This window comes from Vipera berus (assembly GCF_964194415.1).
Source record: "Vipera berus genome assembly, chromosome: 6".
Lineage (NCBI taxonomy): Eukaryota > Metazoa > Chordata > Lepidosauria > Squamata > Viperidae > Vipera > Vipera berus.
The window spans coordinates 81740008-81759941 of NC_138208.1; the positions used below are offsets into that span (position 1 = coordinate 81740008).

The following is a 19934-nucleotide window of genomic DNA, read 5'->3' on the forward strand; positions in this document are numbered from 1 at the left end:
TAATTCATTTTGATATGGGACCGCCCATGAAGAACACCTGAAAACTTCAGTTAATTCCCAGTGATGGTGCACTTATGCTAAAGGTTTGGACAGGTTATTGACATCTCACTGCACTACCACAGAGTTGCATCGATTGGTTGTTTGCTTCCATGCGCAATTTAATGTCCCGGTTGTTTTCTACAAAACCCTATATGGTTTGGGATTTGGTTATCTTTGAGATCACCTGTTCCAGGTAGAATCTGGTTATATGTATAAATGGCATTTACCGAGGACCTCATACTGGGAAATGGAGTCTTGGTGGAGCAGTGGGCTAATGCCTCCTTAAGTAACACCAGCTGCCTGCAATTAGTGCAGGTTCGCATCCCACCAGGCTCAAGGTTGACTCAGCCTTCCATCCTTCCGAGGTAGGTAAAATGAGGACCCAGATTGTTGGGGGCAATTAAGCTGACTTTGTAATAATGCCGCTTGGGGGGGTGTGTGAAAGCCCTAATAAGCAGGCATATACATAGAATGAAGGCTACTGCTAAGCTTGTAAGCCGCCCTGAGTCTTCGGAGAAGGGCGGGATATAAATGGAATTAAAATAAAAAATAAAATAAATAAATAAAAATAAATAAATCCATCAGGAAGGCATTCCTTGCTGGCTGGTGCTGGCCCCTGTTGAACTAAAAACAACTCCTTGCTTTTTGACTTTTGGGAGACGTATGAAAACTGGTTTTCCCCAAAGACTTGGAATCTCCATTGGTTCAAAGTGTGGAGCTGTGAAGAAATGTTGACAGATTTATTATATTGCATTGTAGTCTTACATATAGTAGTGCTACTGAATTATTTGAAACTGGTTTTATGGTTAATATTTTGGACTGTAAACATCCTGAAGTCATTTGCTGCCAAGGCAATCTAAAGTCACCTGAATGCCGAGGATTTTAATCTGTCATGAAGGTTAAACTGAGAAGTGATGTTTAATTTTTCCAGTTGCTTTGCATACTGGTAAATTCTTTTTGTAGCCACTTGCTCTGTGCTTATTAACAATAATAATTAGCCTCTAGATTTTCTTGCACAATTTTATGCCAAGTAGTGTCCCTTAAAAGAATATCATATACTGTATATTATTATTAGTGCTTGCCTGACACATTTATTATTATTATTGTTGTTGCTGTTGCTCGTCACACAGTCACATGTTCAGACTGGGTTTAGCATTTTTGTCTACGCATCTAGTCCTTACCAAGGACCTAGGATAAGCAGATGTGGATGTTTGATGGTGTTACACATAACGTCGCAGGATGAAAGCTGTTCCAAGTAAGGCCGGCTTTTGCAATTGATTGATGGCGAATTTGTTAATGCCGATGGTGTTCATGTTATGCTCCAGTTATTTTGGGATTGCACCCAAGGCACCTATTACTATTGGTACTACCCTTGCTTGCCTTTGTCACAGTCTTCTATTTCTATTTGTAGGTCTTTATATTTTGTTATCTTCTCCAGTTCTCTCTCTTCCATTTTGCTGTCTCCAGGCACTGCCACATCCACTATCCAGACTTTTTCGTCTTTCTTATCAACAATTGTTAAGTGTTATGTGGCAGGTGCTTGTCTGTTTGAATTCTAAAGTCCCAGAGCAATTTAACTTCTTCATTTTCTGCGACTTTTTCTATTTTATGGTCCCACCAGTTCTTGCTTGCAGGCAAATGATATTTCTTGGAGGTTTTCCAGTGTACCATTGCTGCTACTTTGTCATGCCTTTGCTGCTATTATTGTTGTTGTTATTGTTGTTATTAAATTTATTTGCTGCCTGTCTCAACATGGGCTACTCTAGTGGCTCACAACCACAAACAACGAAGAAATAAAAAGGAAGTTTAAACAAATCGAAAGTAAAAATAATAAGAACAGTAAAACAAACAAGGAAAAGGGAAGCAAAAAAAAAATATGCTAGTGAAAAACATGGGCGTTTATGCTCGTTACAGAAATGTGAATACCTTGGGTGAAAGAACAGTTGATGAAATTATAACAGGTCCTTTTGTAGAAAAATGGATGGCACTGTGAATCATCCAACTCATTTGAATTGGTTGGTAAAACGTATTCCTGCTGTTTCTTCTTGCATTTTAAACCCTGCTCATTCAAGCTGGGTAAAAGAACCTTTATCTTCCCTCAGAAAGAAGAAAAAACAACAACTTTGTGATCCTTCTTTGACCGGGATTTATGAGAATTACCTTTCCTCCTCCCTCCAGTTTTTTTCTTCAAAAGCTCAGCCTCAGTGATTCCTGTACTGTACAAGGTAGTCCTCAACTTTCAGCCATTTGTTTAGTGGCCACTGGAAGTTACAAAAGTACGGGGGAAAAAAGGTTGCTTGTGACTGGTCCCTTGCACTTATAACCGTCGCGGTCATGTGACCAGAATTCTGGCACTTGGCAACTGGTGTGCCTTTACAATGGCTGCAGCATCCCAGGATCACGTGATCACCATTTGCAGCTGGCTTCCATCAAGCCAAGTAAATGTGGGAAGCCATATTGTTTGAACCATTGTGTGATTCACTTAACCACAATGATTCGCTTAGCAATTGTGGCAAGAAAGGTCATTAAATTAGCCAACTCATTTAACAACGGCTTAACAACAGAAATTCTAATCCAAATTGCCGTTGTAAGTCAAGGACCACCTTTTCTTCAATGTATAGGAAAACATTATGTGGGAACATCTTGTGTGATGTTGAATCAAGACATTCTGGAGCCAAGATAACTTCAGAGAGATGGGCAAAATGTCTAAGAAAACCCAACAAGAGTTGGATCCTCCCTCATTTTGCAAATCATAAAGCAAGCTCAAAAACTCTTCTAAAGTAATAATGTCAGAAAAGATTGTAATCACCTTGCGGACGAAGTAGAAAAAAACCAGAAACTGTTTTTGCAGGAGGGAAAAAAACTTTCACCAAACTATGGAAGATTTCAGTACAGTCTTAGACTTTATAAATAACTCTTTTCCATTGCATTCTGAATAATTTGCACTGGGCAAATTTTATAGAAAAGTAAGGATTTTTTAACTTAAAAAATAAAAGATCGACTTCTTAAATAATATTTCTGGAAAGAGCAGTTAGTTAATCATTTAGGAGCCTTCATCTCTTTTTAGCATGTGTCAGGTAAAATGGCCCATCTTACATTACAGTACTGGGGAAAAAAATAACTATTTTTTATTATTATTTTCCCCATTAAGATGACCCCAATGAACAACTAAACTGCAAAATAGCATTTCTTCCCTTGCCATATACATGGTGACTCTAAGATGAGCTTCTAATGCTAAAGTTAAATTATTTGAGGGGAAAAAAATCTTGTGTTTTCAAAGCAGATTCAGTGTTCTTATATATATTGGATGTTTTTGCCTTCAGCCATGTTGGTGCATCTTATGGCCCATAGCTTGAAGACTGCTTTTGCAAGCTATACAAACTGTTCAAGAGATTGGTCAGGCTCTATTCTGATTAAAATCTGCTAAGTCCCTTAGTTCAGCTCACCATAATTTTGAATGGTCGCTGAACCGAATGGTTGTAAGTCGAGGACTACCTGTTTCTTTCAAGAGAGCCTGACTTTTTTTTTTAAAGCTACGTTTGAAAAAAAAAAATTATGGTAAACACTGTTTTTTATTTACTTTATTTATTTCTCCAATTTATAGAGATGCCCATGTCACCAAACAATTGAGTCTGGGCAACGTTCAACAAATTTTAAACAACCCAATACCTAAAACCATTATCAGTATTATTATTATTTTTAAAAAAAAACACATTAAAAATTACATTTAAAAGACCATAAAAACAAAGTAAGAACAAAGAAATAGCAGAGGAAGGGATGTTAATAATCACGGAGACATTTTACAACTTCTGCCACGCCAGTTTCTTTGGAAGTAAGTCCTACCCAATTTGGTTAAGTCGATTCTCAATAGACTCTTGCCATCTGACGAGCAAAGTGTGTTTACTCAGGAGTAAATCCTGTTGTTTTCCCTGGGAACTCTTGCCCCCAAATCAGTGGGGTTCAGGATTGCTGATCAAAGAGGTGAAGATTGTTCTTGACTCTGCCAGTTTTAAGAGGGAAGGCTTGCGGGGTTTCCAAGAGGCACGCAGGAAGAAATGCAGATGTGCTGGCAGAAAAAGACTGTTCGACCTTTTTTTATTTCCAGCTGCCTAATTCGTCGAGCCAATATTTTAACAGTTCATGGCAGAACTGCTGTGGTGTTCGCTCCACATACAAGAAAAGTTAGCTTACAGTGCTAACGTGAAGCTGCTGTGCGCCGTTCCTGGCAATTTCTGTAGCCCAGATGGGTGTTGAATCTGTTTGCTTTTGAAATTGATTTTGCTGTTATTTTGTAATAAAAACTTCTTTCTGTTCCATGTTCCCAATTTGGAGAACAAACCCAATTTATTGTCAATGTTTACTTGAAAAGATTGGTTAGCTTTCACACTTGGGAAAGCCAGCCCACTCCTTTCAGCATCATCGGGAACAGTGCACTTCCCTGTTTTACAGTATGTAAATATATATGTTTAATAGACTCTGTAAATTGGCCAGGAGCCTGGATCCCTGGCTGGCTGCCGTTTTGTAAATACGACACTTGATTCTGCTGAAATCACTCGGCTTAAGTCTGTGGCAGGACTCGTTTGACATGATCAGCAGCCTTGAGACGATATGTTCTTTGGGTTAAGCCGTAGTTGAAGGAAAACTACACAGGGAGGTGAGTTCTCCCTGCTTGCAAAGTACAGATAAATCACAATCACAATACAGTGGGTTTGACAGCAATTTCAGATACTGTTATGATCCAAAGCACCTTGAGCTTAAATTCAAGCTGACTGCTTTAAATAAAGCAGTAGTTTTCAAATTTTGCAATGTTGTGGCTGCCTCCGCTCCTCATACCCCAACCATTGTACAATATGTGAATGTACGTAGCAGTAGGAGAAGTGATGGCAAAATCTGGAGGCAGAGTGAAAAGGGGGATCAGCCTAGAATCCTTATGTGGCCACAAAAGAACTTGAGTCCAACCTCTCCTAGTGTGATGTTGACCCTTATCTAACTCTAAGCAAGTGCCCAACATTAATTGAGAAGGGTTTTATCAACACATTAGTTTAATTGAACCTTCATGTGTAGATCTACTCTTTTGTGCCTGACAAAGAGCCTTGGTGGAGCAGTGGGCTAATGCCTCCTTAAGTAACACCAGCTGCCTGCAATTAGTGCAGGTTCGCATCCCACCAGGCTCAAGGTTGACTCAGCCTTCCATCCTTCCGAGGTAGGTAAAATGAGGACCCAGATTGTTGGGGGCAATTAAGCTGACTTTGTAATAATGCCGCTTGGGGGGGGGCGAAAGCCCTAATAAGCAGGCATATACATAGAATGAAGGCTACTGCTAAGCTTGTAAGCCGCCCTGAATCTTATAAATGGAATTAAAATAAAAATAAAAATATAACCCCCCCCCATTGAAACAAATTATTTCATTGAGGTAAGAGTTGAGCCCTGAGTCTTATAAATGGAATTAAAATAAAAATAAAAATATAACCCCCCCCCATTGAAACAAATTATTTCATTGAGGTAAGAGTTGAGCAAGAAATAGATGCATTGCCATTAGTAATTAAACTTTAATGTGTAGAGCAAAGCAAACAATGGCAACAAAAAAGATCACGAAATAAAAGTGTAATAGAATGTTTACAGGGGACGTTCACTTATAAAAAACAAGCACATTCAGCCTCATTGTTTTAATGGGAAGGCTTGCCTGGTTTTAGTGCATTTCCTGAAATTTCTCATTCCTCTTTTATTTTGATCAATATTTGCTCTATACTGTAGAGCAGCAACTACTGTCTACAACTGCTGACTTTGCTGCCGGCTTGTCCAGGCAGAGATGGAGTAGGGTAACATCTGACTGTGATCCAACTTTGAGTGTGTACGCATGCATGCCGTGAGCTTTGCACAAATAAAGGAAACCTGTTTGAACTCACCCTAGGCTCTGCTTGGACAGATTGATTGGCTGCTTTCCTGCCTCAAAAAGCTGCCTCTGATAGTCTAACTAAGTAGCTGTGATCTTTTTTTAAAAAAAATTGTGGTGAATGCAAAAGCCTCTAAAGACCTAAGTTGTGGGAGCTTAATCAGAAATAGATGGAGGGTGATCCACTTAAAACACCCTCTTTGATTTTCTTCAAACAAAAAAAAGTAAAAATGAGAATGCTGAAATTGAAGTACCTAGGGCAGGGGTAGGCAACCTCAGCTCTTTTATGACTCATGGACTTCAACTCCCAGAATTCCTGAGTCAGCTGGCTCAGGAATTCTGGGAGTTGAAGTCCACGAGTCATAAAAGAGCCGAGGTTGCCTACCCCTGACCTAGAGTGTTTGTGGTTTGCATAAAGATGGTCCTCAACCTATGAGCAGTTTCATACTGACCATTCGAAGTTAGGATAAACCCTCACAAAAGGAGTTACGACTCGTTTTTAGAATTTTGGGCACACTGCAATAGGCCCACATTTGCATCCATTTGCCTGCCCCCCCAGTCATGTGATTGCAATTTATGATTTATGAAAAACTGACCCATAGCGAACAATGGGGTCACTTTACGGCCTCTGCATTCCCTTTATGACTTCCATGTTCCCTTTAGAACAGCCATGTTGGATTTACGACTTAACAACCACAGCACAAAAAATAATAATAATAAAACCAGCTCCAGTTACACGTGACCTGCTTTACAACTATTATGACTTATGACTGTAATTGTCAGGGTCGATTACAGTCATAAGTTGAAGACTACCGGTATATGTTGAGCTGTATGACTTCTTGCCTGGTTGGTTTGCTTCAAAATAATGTACTGGAAAAGAACCGTTTCTGTCAGCAAAGTACTGAAATGCAATTTTTCCTATTCCATGGGGCACAACTGGCTGTTAAAGGTGTGTTAGTCTGCACACATGCCAAGAACAAAAGCTAAAGTTGATTTTGTTTGATGTAACGATAACTAGGAAATTGGTTTAACTGTAGTCAAATGTATCCTATTGAAAGTAAAAATTTGGTAACGGTTTTTGGGAAGCATTGTTGGGTGCCATTGTCAGCCCTATCATTGTCAGCCTTGGTGGAGCAGTGGGCTAATGCCTCCTTAAGTAACACCAGCTGCCTGCAATTAGTGCAGGTTCGCATCCCACCAGGCTCAAGGTTGACTCAGCCTTCCATCCTTCCGAGGTAGGTAAAATGAGGACCCAGATTGTTGAGGGCAATTAAGCTGACTTTGTAATAATGCCGCTTGGGGTGTGTGTGAAAGCCCTAATAAGCAGGCATATACATAGAATGAAGGCTACTGCTAAGCTTGTAAGCCGCCCTGAGTTTTCGGAGAAGGGCGGGATATAAATGGAATTAAAATAAATAAAATAAATAAATAAATATTCCTTTGTTTTTGTATACCTACTTGATATACATAACTATTCTGGGCAGATAGTTTTACAATTTTCTTTCTTTTTTTTTCCAAGCAAATGCTTCACTTGCTGTTCAGAGAAGTGCCTTGGTGAGCTTTTATTAGAATTTGTGGCTGCCCTGGTGCTTTTCCAAAGATCTTCTTCCAAAGGAGAATGCATTGATTCAGGAGGATTGTTTTGATTTTCTTCATAAAAAATTACTGTGGAAACGGTTGTCTTTCCAAGTATGTCTGAACATTCTCTAATTCTGAATCCTTTGCTATGACTGCTAAGTAATTTAAAAACCAACACTGGCTAACAGGTATTTTCTCTTTTATTTCTTTAAATTTAGCCGTGCAGTTCTGACATAGTACATTTTCCAAATATTCATTGTGAGCAATCATGCTTGCAAGGTTGACTTTCTGTTTCTAGAAAGTCCCCCCTCCAAATCCACATAGTTTATGACACAAAATAGGGTTTTGTGTGCATTAATTCAGATTAAAGCATAGGGTATTTCTTCATTTTAATAAGAATTTAGGTTGCAGTTATCTCTCAAAAGAATCTACTTTAGTGTTACTGTTTTCTCATAGCCTGGCACCTCTGCAGATCTCCCTATGTTGAATTAGACACGTTTAAGCACCTTACAGCAGTGGTGGCGAACTTATGGCAGGCGTGCCAGAGGGGGCACTTGGAGCCCTCTCTGTGGGCACGTGCGCCTTGCTCTTTGGCTAAGTTTTTGCAGGAAAAAGCCATTTCTCAAGCCCCTTCCTAGCCAAAACAAGCCGCCGGAGCGAGCACGCTGTTTTTCAGCTTTGAATTATATCAAATCTGACACAAGAAACAGACATAACAGATGACCTGAGTGCTGCATGCGTTGCTCTCAAACTTACAAAGTATAAGCCAAGGTTAGACAAATTATCAGCTTGCATACAACAGCAAAAATCACATTAATTGTTTGTATCATTGAAAGCTTTGTTATTGTGTTTTTATTTTAAGACAAAAGATGTTAATGTATGAGTTGTTTTTTCTAAACTAAAACCTCAGTATTCAGATTAAATTGCCGTGTTGGCACTTTGCGATAAATAAGTGGGTTTTGTGTTGCAGTTTGGGCACTCGGTCTCTAAAAGGTTTACCATCACCACCCTACAGAATATGACAAGGCAGCAGATTTGGATGGTGGAAATTCCTGCATAGGTAGTCCTTGACCACAGTTAAGACCTGTTGCTAAGCAGGGCGGATGTTAAGTGAGTCATGCATGATTTAATGACTTTTTGGCCATGGATGCTAAACAAATCACTGCAATTGTTAAATGAATCATGCAATCCTTAAGCAAATCCAGCTTTTCCCAGCTGGGATTGCAAATGGTGATCCCATCATCCTGCCCCTTATGCCCTGTTCCCTGCTGCTGATGCCCCACTACCCACTGCCAATGCCCTGCGCCCGATGACAATCCGTCCCCTGATGGCGATGATGCCCTGCACCCCTGGTGATGTCACATGCCGGACCGGGACAGCCCATGAGTCGGATGTGACACTAAATCTCAACTGAGGTTATCAAAGAAGGCTGAGGTCTCATGAGATCTCTGAGGAAATGGTGGAATCTTGGGAAATTTGGATATCTTGCAAGGTTGATGGCTGTTTTAATAAAATAATTTAATTTTAGGTGGAGTTGTGGATTGAGGAAAGGAATGTGAAATTCTCTTGTGTGAATCCATTTGACCACTTTAGGGATCTAGTTTTTCATCTAGCATCATGTCTAGCCCTCAATTGGGGCTTTGATTCTTATTTTTTCATGGGGATGTGGGAGGTCCTTATGCAAAATTAGGTCTCTAATCCAACATACTGAGAGGTCTACTGCTAAAGATCTACTAAATACTTGTTTCATTTCCCACTTGTTCTTGCATATTAGAAAGGGGTTTGAGTTGGGGATTGCTAGTGTAATGGAGTTCTTGAAGAACATAACATGCTTTTAAATTACAGAGCTGTGATGCCTGTTTAACATAGGGAAGAAAGGATGTAAACTCTTTGAAACTTAGAATTTCCAAATTTGCAGCAAGCTGTGATAGTCCCTACAGGGTGGATTTATGCCTGTTTTCTCCCAATTTGAAACTCAAGTTGCTGGGTTTTTTTTAACCCCATAAACAAATAACTGTTTGACTATTCGCCGAACTTAACCCAGAATCCTAGATTCCATTTAACATTTAGGGAAACTCCAGTTAATCAGAAAGAAGGCTTTCGTTGGTTTGTCTGTGGAGAGTCTTGGTCATCCAGATTATAGTTGTCTCAAAGATGCTTTTTTGAAAGGCCGTTGGACTGTTTTTTTCTTTGAGGGAGACATTTTGCTTCTCATCCAAGAAGCTTCATTGCTTCTTCTAGTTGCCTTTTGAAAAGCACCTTTGATTTTTTTTTAATAAATATTTTATTAATTTTCTAATTTTGCAATCATGAGTACTTAATAAACAACGTGTTGTCTGGGTCCATTGGTAATTCAGTGGTAAATACTCATGATTGTAAAATTAGAAAATTGATAAAGTATTTATAAAAAAAAGAAAAAGCACCTTTGAGTTTCCTTGGTTTGATTTCTTAAGCTATAGACACGCTTTCAATCCAGTGGTGGGATTCAAATATGTGAACAACCAGTTCTCTGTGTGGATGCTGCTTCTGGAAGTCCATTCTGGGCCTGGGCCACAAAAAATTAGCTACCGGTTCTGCCGAACTAGAGCGAACTGGCTGAATCCCACCACTGATTCGACCGCATTTCCGTAGGGTGGCCTGTTGTGTTGCAGAGAAGAAATGTAGGTTTGTTTGTGGTGTCTCTGCTACATATTATGAATGGATCTTCTGAAAACCTTCAGTAGAATTCTATCCGTGTTTGCATAGAATTAAATCCCATTAAATCCATTCCCACTGCTTCGGAATTATAGCTTCTGAAGTAAGCCGTCTACTACTAAAACTTTAGTCATGACCCTTACGCATGCACAAATGATGCTTCGTGTGCTCACCCACACTTTGGCGGCCCAGGTCCCAGCGGGCTGTGGCTTAGGGGTTGGGGACTCCTTAGTCTAGTACAGGGCGTTTCAACCTTTTCACCCATTGTACCACTTTTAGGATATGGCAACATCTGAGTACCACCAGTTGCCTAGTAAGGTGTCAAAAACTTGATGACCAAAAAAAAAAAGAAAAGAAAAAAGAAAAAAGTGATGAAGTACGGGTAGTCCTTGACTTACAACAATTCGCTTAGTGACTGTTTGAAGTTACAATGGCACTGGAAAAAGTGCCCCCCAAGCCACAGCTGAGCAAGACGCCTGCCCGCCCGGCGGCGCTCTTCCTCCTGTCCGAGGTTTTCATTGATGTGAGCATTTCTGTTGAGGATTGGCAGTGGGGGTAGGGTGGGTGGGAGGTGTTTGGTTTTTATTCCCCCCCCCCGTCTGCTGGGTGGTTGCAGCAGGTTTTGGTCACTTCACATGACCCTGGGACACTGTGACTGTCATAAATATGAATCAGTTGCCAAGCATCTGAATGTAAATCGCAAGACCCTGGAGATGCTGTAACATTCCAGCTGATCGGCGCTTCTTCTGGGCTCAGCAGAAGCACCAGGATCAGCGCCGAGCTCCAGCTGGAGCCTGGCGCTGATCCTGGCACTTCCACTGAGCCCTGACAGCCCTGCAGCTCCAGCCATCTCTTGCTCAGGCTTGTGTGGTGCTGCCACCGGTTCAGCTCATTCCCCTCCTCCGCTACCACTTTTCTAGGATGGTCCCGTACCACCTGCCAGGTGCTAATGTACCACAGGTGGTACCCGTACCACTGGTTGAAAAGCCCTGGTCTAGTAGATAGATAAAGATTACACTTTTATCATAATAATAGTAATAATACAGCTTCGCTGTAAGTAACAAAGTAAAATAACTAAAGTTACTTACTAGAGATAAGAGAGATGGGATTTAATATTCAGCTTTAAATTTTTTAGCAATTTCGGGTGGACCAGTTTCAAACGCTGGTAATTAAATGTCTTCAGTGTGGCCCATATTACTCAGGCATTCACATAAAGCTGCCAGTGAATAAACATTTCCTTTATTAAAAGGCTGAATGCCCAATTTCCTTCCCTCTTCGAGTGTTTTAGTTACCAAAAGGAATTATTTCTCTCCTCCTCCTCCTCCCCCCCACCCCCCCACTTACTACTGATGTATCAGTAGCAGATGTGGAACAGACTCAATAACTCCAATAGAAAGCAAAGAGTTCACACTACTTAACAGGTAGGGATGTTTTTAATTGAATGAAACTGTTTCTCATTTGACTTACTGAATAAGAGGAGCTGATCTACCGCATGTGTACAGTACTTATTTGGGGCACCCACTTAGCCAGTGTGGACCGAATAACTAGCAGCATGGTTACACACACACACACACACACACACACACACACACACGGGGGATTCTGGGAGTTGACAGTTTAAAGTTGCCAGTGGATTATACAGTATTAAGTTCCTTTTTTATTTATATTCAGGAAACAATATAAATAAAAAAAAACCTTAATACTGTACAATCCAGTGGCAACTTTAAGCTGTCACCTCCCAGAATACCCCCAGCCAGTTTTTTGTTTGTTTGTATGTTCTTCCTGTTAAGAAAAATGGCACTTGGTAATCAGGGGTGTCCAGCCTTCGCAACTTAAGCTGTGTAGACTTCAATTCCCAGAATTCCCCAGCCAATATGGCTGGCTGGAGAATTCTGGGAGTTGAAGGCCCCACAGCTTAAAAGTTGCCAAGGTTGAGAAACACTGGTATAATAAAATGTATTATCATAAACCTGGATACGAACGTCTCCCTCTTGTTCAGTGCAGAAAAGTTAGGACATTGCTTTCTTCTGGAATGCATTTTTGATTGCTCAATTGAGTCACAGCCCTGGAATTGCTGCTCCTTTCCTATTTTGTGGGGAGGTTGGGCCTATCAAATGTGTCCACCTCAGGGGTTTTGAAAAGAGCTTAGGAGATTTTTTGTGTGGATTTGATGGACAATTTAAACAAGGTCTTCACCTCTGTATGGAATAGGTATGTGTGGAAAGGGGGCTGTGATCCAGGTCAATGACCCTCGTTCTTCCTGATCTCTCAGAGCGTTTTGGTGTCATCCATCTTTATGAGTCACAGTGTCTTTTGGCAGGACTTAACATAGTTTGGTTGGACGGTAAGCCACAATATGCTTTCATATGCTATATGTGTTCTTAGTTGTGGTTATAAACAATGTACTTTAAAACACACACACACACACACACCAAGGTTCATCACAATGCACAAACTGATGCAAGGAACACTTTAGTACAGGATTGGGTTTTTTCTCTAGCCCGTTCCTGGATATCCATTGATTTGCTTTCCTTTGCATATTTATTTATTTATTTTTATTTAATAATATTTATATACCGCCCTTCTCCCGAAGGACTCAGGGCGGTGAACAGGGCAAGAATAAAAAATACAAAGTTACAAAAGTTAAAAAAAGAATTAAATATATGCCCACTAAAAACAGTAAATACAATATTAAAACAACAATAAAAAGCCCCACCAATCCCCCATCAGGCCAGGCCGGCTTGTTCGAATAAGAATGTTTTTAGATCGCCACGATATTCTCTGTCTCTCTTAAAAAAAAATAAAAGCAAAGAGAAACTTTTCATCAACTCTTAAATAAGGCTGCCTTTGGTGTGAGGCAGATCATGGTGGTTGATTGATTGTGTCAACCTTATTGATTGCTTGAATAAAAGAGCCTGTCTCCTGTTCCCCAGAAGTTCTAATTATTTATCAGGGGCTACCACAAAGAAGAGGGGGTCAAGCTATTCTACAAAGCCCCTGAAGGCAGGACAAGAAGCAACGGATGGAAACTAATCAAGGAGAGAAGCAACCTAGAACTAAGGAGAAACTTCCTGACAGTTAGAACAATTAACCAGTGGAACAACCTGCCTCCAGAGGTGGTGAATGCTCCAACACTGGAGGTTTTTAAGAAGAGACTGGACAGCCATTTGCCTGAAATGGTATAAGGTTTCCTGCCTGAGCATGACCTCCAAGATCCCTTCCAACTTAATAATAATAATAATAATAATAATAATAATAATAATAATAATAATAATAATAATAATAATAATAATAATAATAATAATAATTAATGTTACGAAGTTTGGGGACACAACACTGGTGCATTATGTTTACATTATGACTCCTATCCATCCTTTAGAATTTTTGGGGGAAATAAAAGGTGGCCAATTTATGTGTGGAAGAAACTAACGCAAGAATTCCTAAGTAGCTGGTGCACAAAAGCATTGCATTAGGTTGCTAACACGCAGTCTTCTGAATAGGACTTTTGTAGCTTCTCATTTTAATTTGCCACTGTTTAGTTGCCATCTTGTTTTAATAACTTGGTAGTGAAAGAGCTTATAGCAAGCAAGCCAATATATTATCGTCTCTGTGCCTTTTCAGAATTATTAAGAGTTGTCTACAGATGCCATCTAAGTTGGATTTACCTTGCATGTGAACAAAAGTCCACGCTGTTAGTATGTCCATAGCTCAGAGGTGGACAGTAGTTTGTGAATGCATGTGGCATGGCTAGGAAAATGACTTTGTGGCATTCTGGATACCAGCTGATTATCAGTGTTGCCAACACAGAGCTAGCTGGACCAATGGTCTGGCTCAATGTAAAGCAGAATCTCATGCTTCTCACCCTAAGATTGGAGAAACTCTGCGGACCAATAAAGGAGAATATTTGTAGTTTAGGGTTGACATGAGGGGTCCTTTGTGCTCTCTAAGCTTGGTTGCTTTCCTGCAGATGTTTCATTACCCAACCAGGTAACATCATCAGTGGTAGTTACGGATAGCACTGATGATGTTACCTAATTTGGGTAATGAAACTCCTGCAAGAAAACAACCAAGCTCAGAGGGCACCAGGGACCCCCTCAAACTCTGCAAAATCTTAAGATGTCGCCTTATGCTTAGGCAGATTATTAGCTGTTCTAGCCGTTCTCCAGGATCCCAAAGAGATGTCTTGCCTGTGCCTTTAAGAGAGGCCAGATGTGGGGATCTGTGTGCAGAGCTGAACTGTGGTCCCTTTCATTCTCCAGGTCCTTCTCCGGATCAGGCAACTTGCTAATTTTAACCTACCAGCAGAGCAGTTTGACTTGTCAAAGGTCTGATGTCTCTTCTTTAGAGTCTAGGCCAGGGGTAGGCAACCTCAGCTCTTTTATGACTCATGGACTTCAACTCCCAGAATTCCTGAGTCAGCTATGCTGACTCAGGAATTCTGGGAGTTGAAGTCCATGAGACATAAAAGAGCCGAGGTTGCCTACCCCTGGTCTAGGCAAATACTGGTAGTCCTTGGGCTACGACTAGTCATTCAGAGATCATTCAAAGTTACAATGGCACTGTCCTCAAATTTCTGGCCATCCCTATGATTATATGATTATAATCTGGACTCTTGGGTGCTGGCTCGTGATCACAGTGTCGCTCTGATCAATATCATGGCGGTTACATGAACACCATTTTTAACCTTCCCTGCTGGCTTCCCACAAACAAAGTTATTGGGGTTGTTCCTGTAAGTTGCTCCTGCTGCTTTTTCTCCTGAGGAGCTGTGAACTGTATTCAGAAGCATCTGTTTGCAGCCCCCATCATCCCACCTACATTCAGTGACACTCACCTATGACATCCACCCATCCACCCACAGCTTTTGCCTGCAAGTCTGCTTGTTTAGGGCAGGCATCTTCAAACTTGGCAACTTTTAAGATGTGTGGACTTCAACTCCCCATGGCTGGCTGAGGAATTCTGGGAGTTGAAGTCCACACGCCTTAAAGTTGCCATGTTTGGAGATCCCTGGTCTAGAATTCTGGTCCCATAGATCCTCCCCTAATAAACTACTCGGTCTCTGGATTACGAAAGCAACTGGGACTGCTGGAATTGCTGTGGCTAAGTGATGCAGTCACATGGCATTGTGCTTTACAACCACACCACGTAGCAACAGAAATTCTGATCCCAATTGCCCTTTTAACCCTAGGACTGACAGTAAAAGAATCTGAAGTATTAAATCCCTGGCTGCCTTCATTAGTAGTTATTTTTAGGTCGGAGTAACAACATAGTTCTAGAGAAACATGGACGTTTTCTCCAGCACTCTAGTAATATTTTCCCTTTTGGCTCCAAGTCACTTGCATGCAGGGGAAATTCAGCATTATTGGGATATTTTCTAAATAATTTGGAAAAGATGTCAGTACTTCTGTGGGTGGATTATTTCCTCTGATCATGTTCGTTCTTCTGGTAGCATGAGAATGGCTAAGGAAGGATTGAGCATTTTATGGCCGGAAAGATCCCCATGCCCTTTTGCGGACCCTGTCAGGGGCATTGCAGCCAAAGTTTCTCTCTTTTTTCTGAAGACTTATAGGCAGGTTTTAAAAGGTGAAATGGATACATTGAGTTTCTGCATTTTGTCCCTTAAACCAGAGGACCCCAACCTTTTGGGCACCAGGGACCGGTTCCGTGGAGAGAGGTTTTTCCGTGGAATGGAGGGGGTGTAGTTTTGTGTGCTGCCTACATCCCACAGATGGGGCTTTGCTTGTTTGTGCAGACTAGTTGCTGGCATGCTGCGGCCCGGTACTGGTCCACGGACTGGGGGTTGGGGACCCCTGCCTTAAACTCTGCAACTCAACAAACACACTGAGCACTTTTGTTTTCTTTTATGACATTACTGGTCACATACCTTTTGCAGCTGTTGGGGTCATTTAATGGCAACCCCTGACTTCAAGCAAAAAGTTTGTTTCTTCATTTATTAAATTTGCAAACTATCATAATCAAATTGGTCCCTGGGAGCTGACAGTATGACTAAAAACAACATGTCAAATAAGTCCAAAAATTAAAATTAGTAAAAAATAACAGAGGTATAAACCTCAGTGCCAACCCCAACTTAATTACTTCAGACCTCAAATTACAACCCCCCCCCCGGCATCTTCACTGCCTTTTAGATCAATAATAGACAAGTTAATGTTCTTGAACTTTTAGTGGGAGGCTGTGTTCTTCAACTTAAACTTCTTTTTTGGATTTTTTTTAACCTGGTATTGCAGTCTCCTCGTTTCATATTTCCAAGCACTGCTAAATAAAGTATTTTCATTTATTAAATATATTTAAGAAATGGACATAAACCAAAAAAGAACGTTACAAAAGGTGTTGAAATGCTGTACATCAGAGGTCCCCATGCTGGCTGAGGAATTCTGGGAGTTGAAGTCCACAAGTCATAAAGTGGTCCCCAAGGTTGGGGACCCCTGCTGTACATGATTGGTGGAGGAGTCTGATGAGGTAGCCAACAAATGTGATAGTGAATAGGTAGAAAACCAGATCCTGGACATAGCCAATTGTAGAGGAAACCACACTGTCTGCAGATTTTATGACCTTCTTAGATGTTTCAGTATGTTGATCTTGCAGGAGGCTAATCTAAAATAGCTGATTATGATAGGTGAGAAAACTTACTAATAAGTGGTTCAGTGAGATCAAGGTGCCAGGTGTAATATGGGGGTAGTCTAATAACATACCTGCCACATCCTTGTTTTGTTAAGAACACCCAAAGGCACCCTGGCAAGGAATGTTGTGATATCTACTTTTAGTAACAATTGAGGGCAAAGCATCAGATTGTATCTATAACAGTGTATTAAGAAATTGTATTAAGAAGGAAAGTGAAAAAGTTGGGTTGAAACTTAACATTAAAAAAACCAAGATCATGGTATCCGGCCTTCTCAATTCCTGGCAAATAGATGAGGAAAAAATGGAGGTAGTGACAGATTTTGTTTTCCTGGGCTCCAAGATCACCGCAGATGGGGACTGCAACCAAGAAATTAAAAGACGCTTGCTTCTGGGGACGAAAGCCATGGCAAATCTAGACAGCACACTAAAAAGCAGAGACATCACCCTGCCAACAAAAGTGCGTATAGTCAAGGCTATGGTCTTTCCATTTGCAATGTATGGCTGTGAAAGTTGGACCATAAGAAAGGCTGAGCGCCAAAGAATTGAGGCCTTTGAACTATGGTGCTGGAGAAGACTCGTGCGAGTCCCTTGGACTGCAAGGCGATCAAACCGGTCAGTCCTAGAGATCAATCCTGACTGCTCTTTAGAAGGCCAGATCCTGAAGCTAAAACTCAAATACTTTGGCCACCTAATGAGAAGGAAGGACTCACTGGAGAAGAGCCTAATGCTGGGAATGGTTGAGGGCAAGAGAAGAAGGGGATGACAGAGAATGAGGTGGCTGGATGGAGTCACTGAAGCAGTAGGCATGAGCTTAGATGGACTCCAGAAGATGGTAGAGGACAGGAAGGCCTGGAGGAACATTGTCCATGGGGTTAGACATGACTTCACAGCTAACAACAACAAGAAATTGGGGTAAAATAAAGGAATTGCAAGTGCCTTGAAAAATGGAACTATAATGATCATTTTGCTGCAGAATGAAGTCATCAATATATTTTACTCATGTAGGTTCTCAGTTGTCTGCACCTCCCCCTGTAAATATTTGCCATATCAGCCTTAACGAATTGATGATGTTTATTCAGTAACTCCAAAAATGTTGGGTGTGATTCAACTTTCAATAAATCACCTCCAGGAATTAATCTGAACTCTAGGATAGGTGTTGCGTGCCCTGATCCTTTGCTTCAGAGAAAGTTCTCAATCTCTGTAGAATGAAATGATAGGTTGCTGCATGGATTAAAAGCAGCAAAGCAAAATATGCCACACAGGACTCACTGCAAATTTAGCCTTAAATGTGTGCTTGCTTTTTCTACACTTGACAACTGTGAAAGAGAGGGCACAAAGTCCCCTTTATCAAATATTCAAACAAGAAGGATTTCTGTAATAGGTAATGCAGGATTTCTTAGGTAATGGGAAGAGAAAGCTGGAAAAGCGTTGTGTTTGGTTGGTTATAGCCAATTTACAATCCTTGTTGCTATTGCTTGGGAAGCCTTGGGGCAATGAAGTTAATGGACCTTGGAAACTTCATGCTTTGAAACGCATTACTTCTTGCTAATTTTGATAAATTTTTGGTAATCTTGAGTCAGTTTTTGAGCCTTGGTGCCTAGACAACTCACTGCAGTTTTTTCACCAGGGCTTTTTGGAGGTGGTTTCCATTGCCTCCTAACCAGGGTTGAGAGAGTGAATAGCTTCAAGCCAAAGACAGGAGTGGAACTTCCAGTTTCCAGCCTGACGCCTTAACCGTGACACCAGATTGTCTCTTTTTCTTTCACTTGATGCTTTCCCGAATTTCTATATCAATTTACAGCCTGGCTACAGGGGAAAAAAAGTGCCTTTTGTTGAAATTAAGAGGATTATGTCTTGATTTCTGAATATTGGCTTACAAGAATTCCATACCACTGGTTAGACATTGGCTGATACCTAGACATTTTGATAACTGGAAAGTTTCTGAACAGTCGGGCCAAATGTAATTTTTATAAACTTTCTAAAAACTCTGTTTAAGATTTGCAGGGCAGTCAGTCATAATACCATTTGTTTGAACCAAATATATGAAAAAATAGCAATTTAATTTTGTTAATTTGGATTTAGTGTGTTGTCAAGAAGTGCTTCAGTCAGTCCAAGGGTAACTCCTCCATAGGATCTTTGAAGACTTTTACCAAGATAGAGAGTGAATAATATGTATATGTTACTTATATGTAAGGGTGTACATCTATACATATGCTGTATATAGTATGTTTTAAATGTATTATGTATGCATACACTTTGAGACGAAGCAACTAAATTTCATTTTTAATGTGTGCCCACAGGAAAAAATGACAATAAAGGTTATCTTTCTATCTATCTAATGGACACTTTGTGGTCCATCAGTATTGTCAGATACGAAGAATCAAGACCACACATTAAGTTCCAGTTAAGCTGATTTATTGCTCTTGCATACACATAAGAATCTAGCCAATTAACAGTCAGGATTAAATTGGCGCTTGACAAGAGTTAACAGAATTCAAGATGGGTTGGATATAGACCACTTGTGAGCGTGTAATGACTCTAGGCTGATTCCTCTCTTGATTCTACTTCCAGGCTCTGCCTGTACTCCTACTTCCTTGTTTGATTGTCTCTATCTGAGGGTATGGTAACCAGATATTTCCTTGTGTATCTTGGTAAGAAGCTTGCTCCACAGTGGGAACAATCACTTTATTAATTATTTGTTGGTATTTAATGGCGATCAAATTTAACATCTGCTTGCTCAAGTGTAATGGAATGAAATGTCAGTTCTGTTGCATAATTTCCTGCAGAGAGGAACTCTCTTCTGTGGTAGGGATCTTACAGATTTTTTTTAAAAAAAGAAAATCCAACATGCAATGGTTTTGTGTACCCACGCTTTTTGTAGTATTAATATACAGCCGATGAATGCAAAATATTCATTTATATTTATAGAAATATAAATGCTACAAGGGTATACATGTAAGATCCGTAAACACTGATTTTATGTGCCTTTTGAGGATTTAAATATGTCCCCTTATGCCCAGAGATACAGAAGACATTACAGGCAAATTGGCTGTGAGGCTCCGAAACACCAAGACTGACATGAGAACAAATATTA

General features: G+C 40.5%; 1 protein-coding gene and 1 long non-coding RNA gene across 3 annotated transcripts in view; one reads left to right on the forward strand and one right to left on the reverse strand.

The window, feature by feature from the left end:
• Positions 1–19934, forward strand: part of PDE3A (phosphodiesterase 3A) — a 302639-nt gene that overhangs the window by 11732 nt on the left and 270973 nt on the right. The gene's annotated exons all lie outside the window — the stretch shown is intronic.
• Positions 10793–12190, reverse strand: LOC308669710. Its single transcript, XR_014026831.1, has 2 exons — positions 11018–12190; positions 10793–10947 (listed from the first exon to the last, which is right to left on the reverse strand). It is a non-coding gene; the product is annotated as an uncharacterized lncRNA (long non-coding RNA).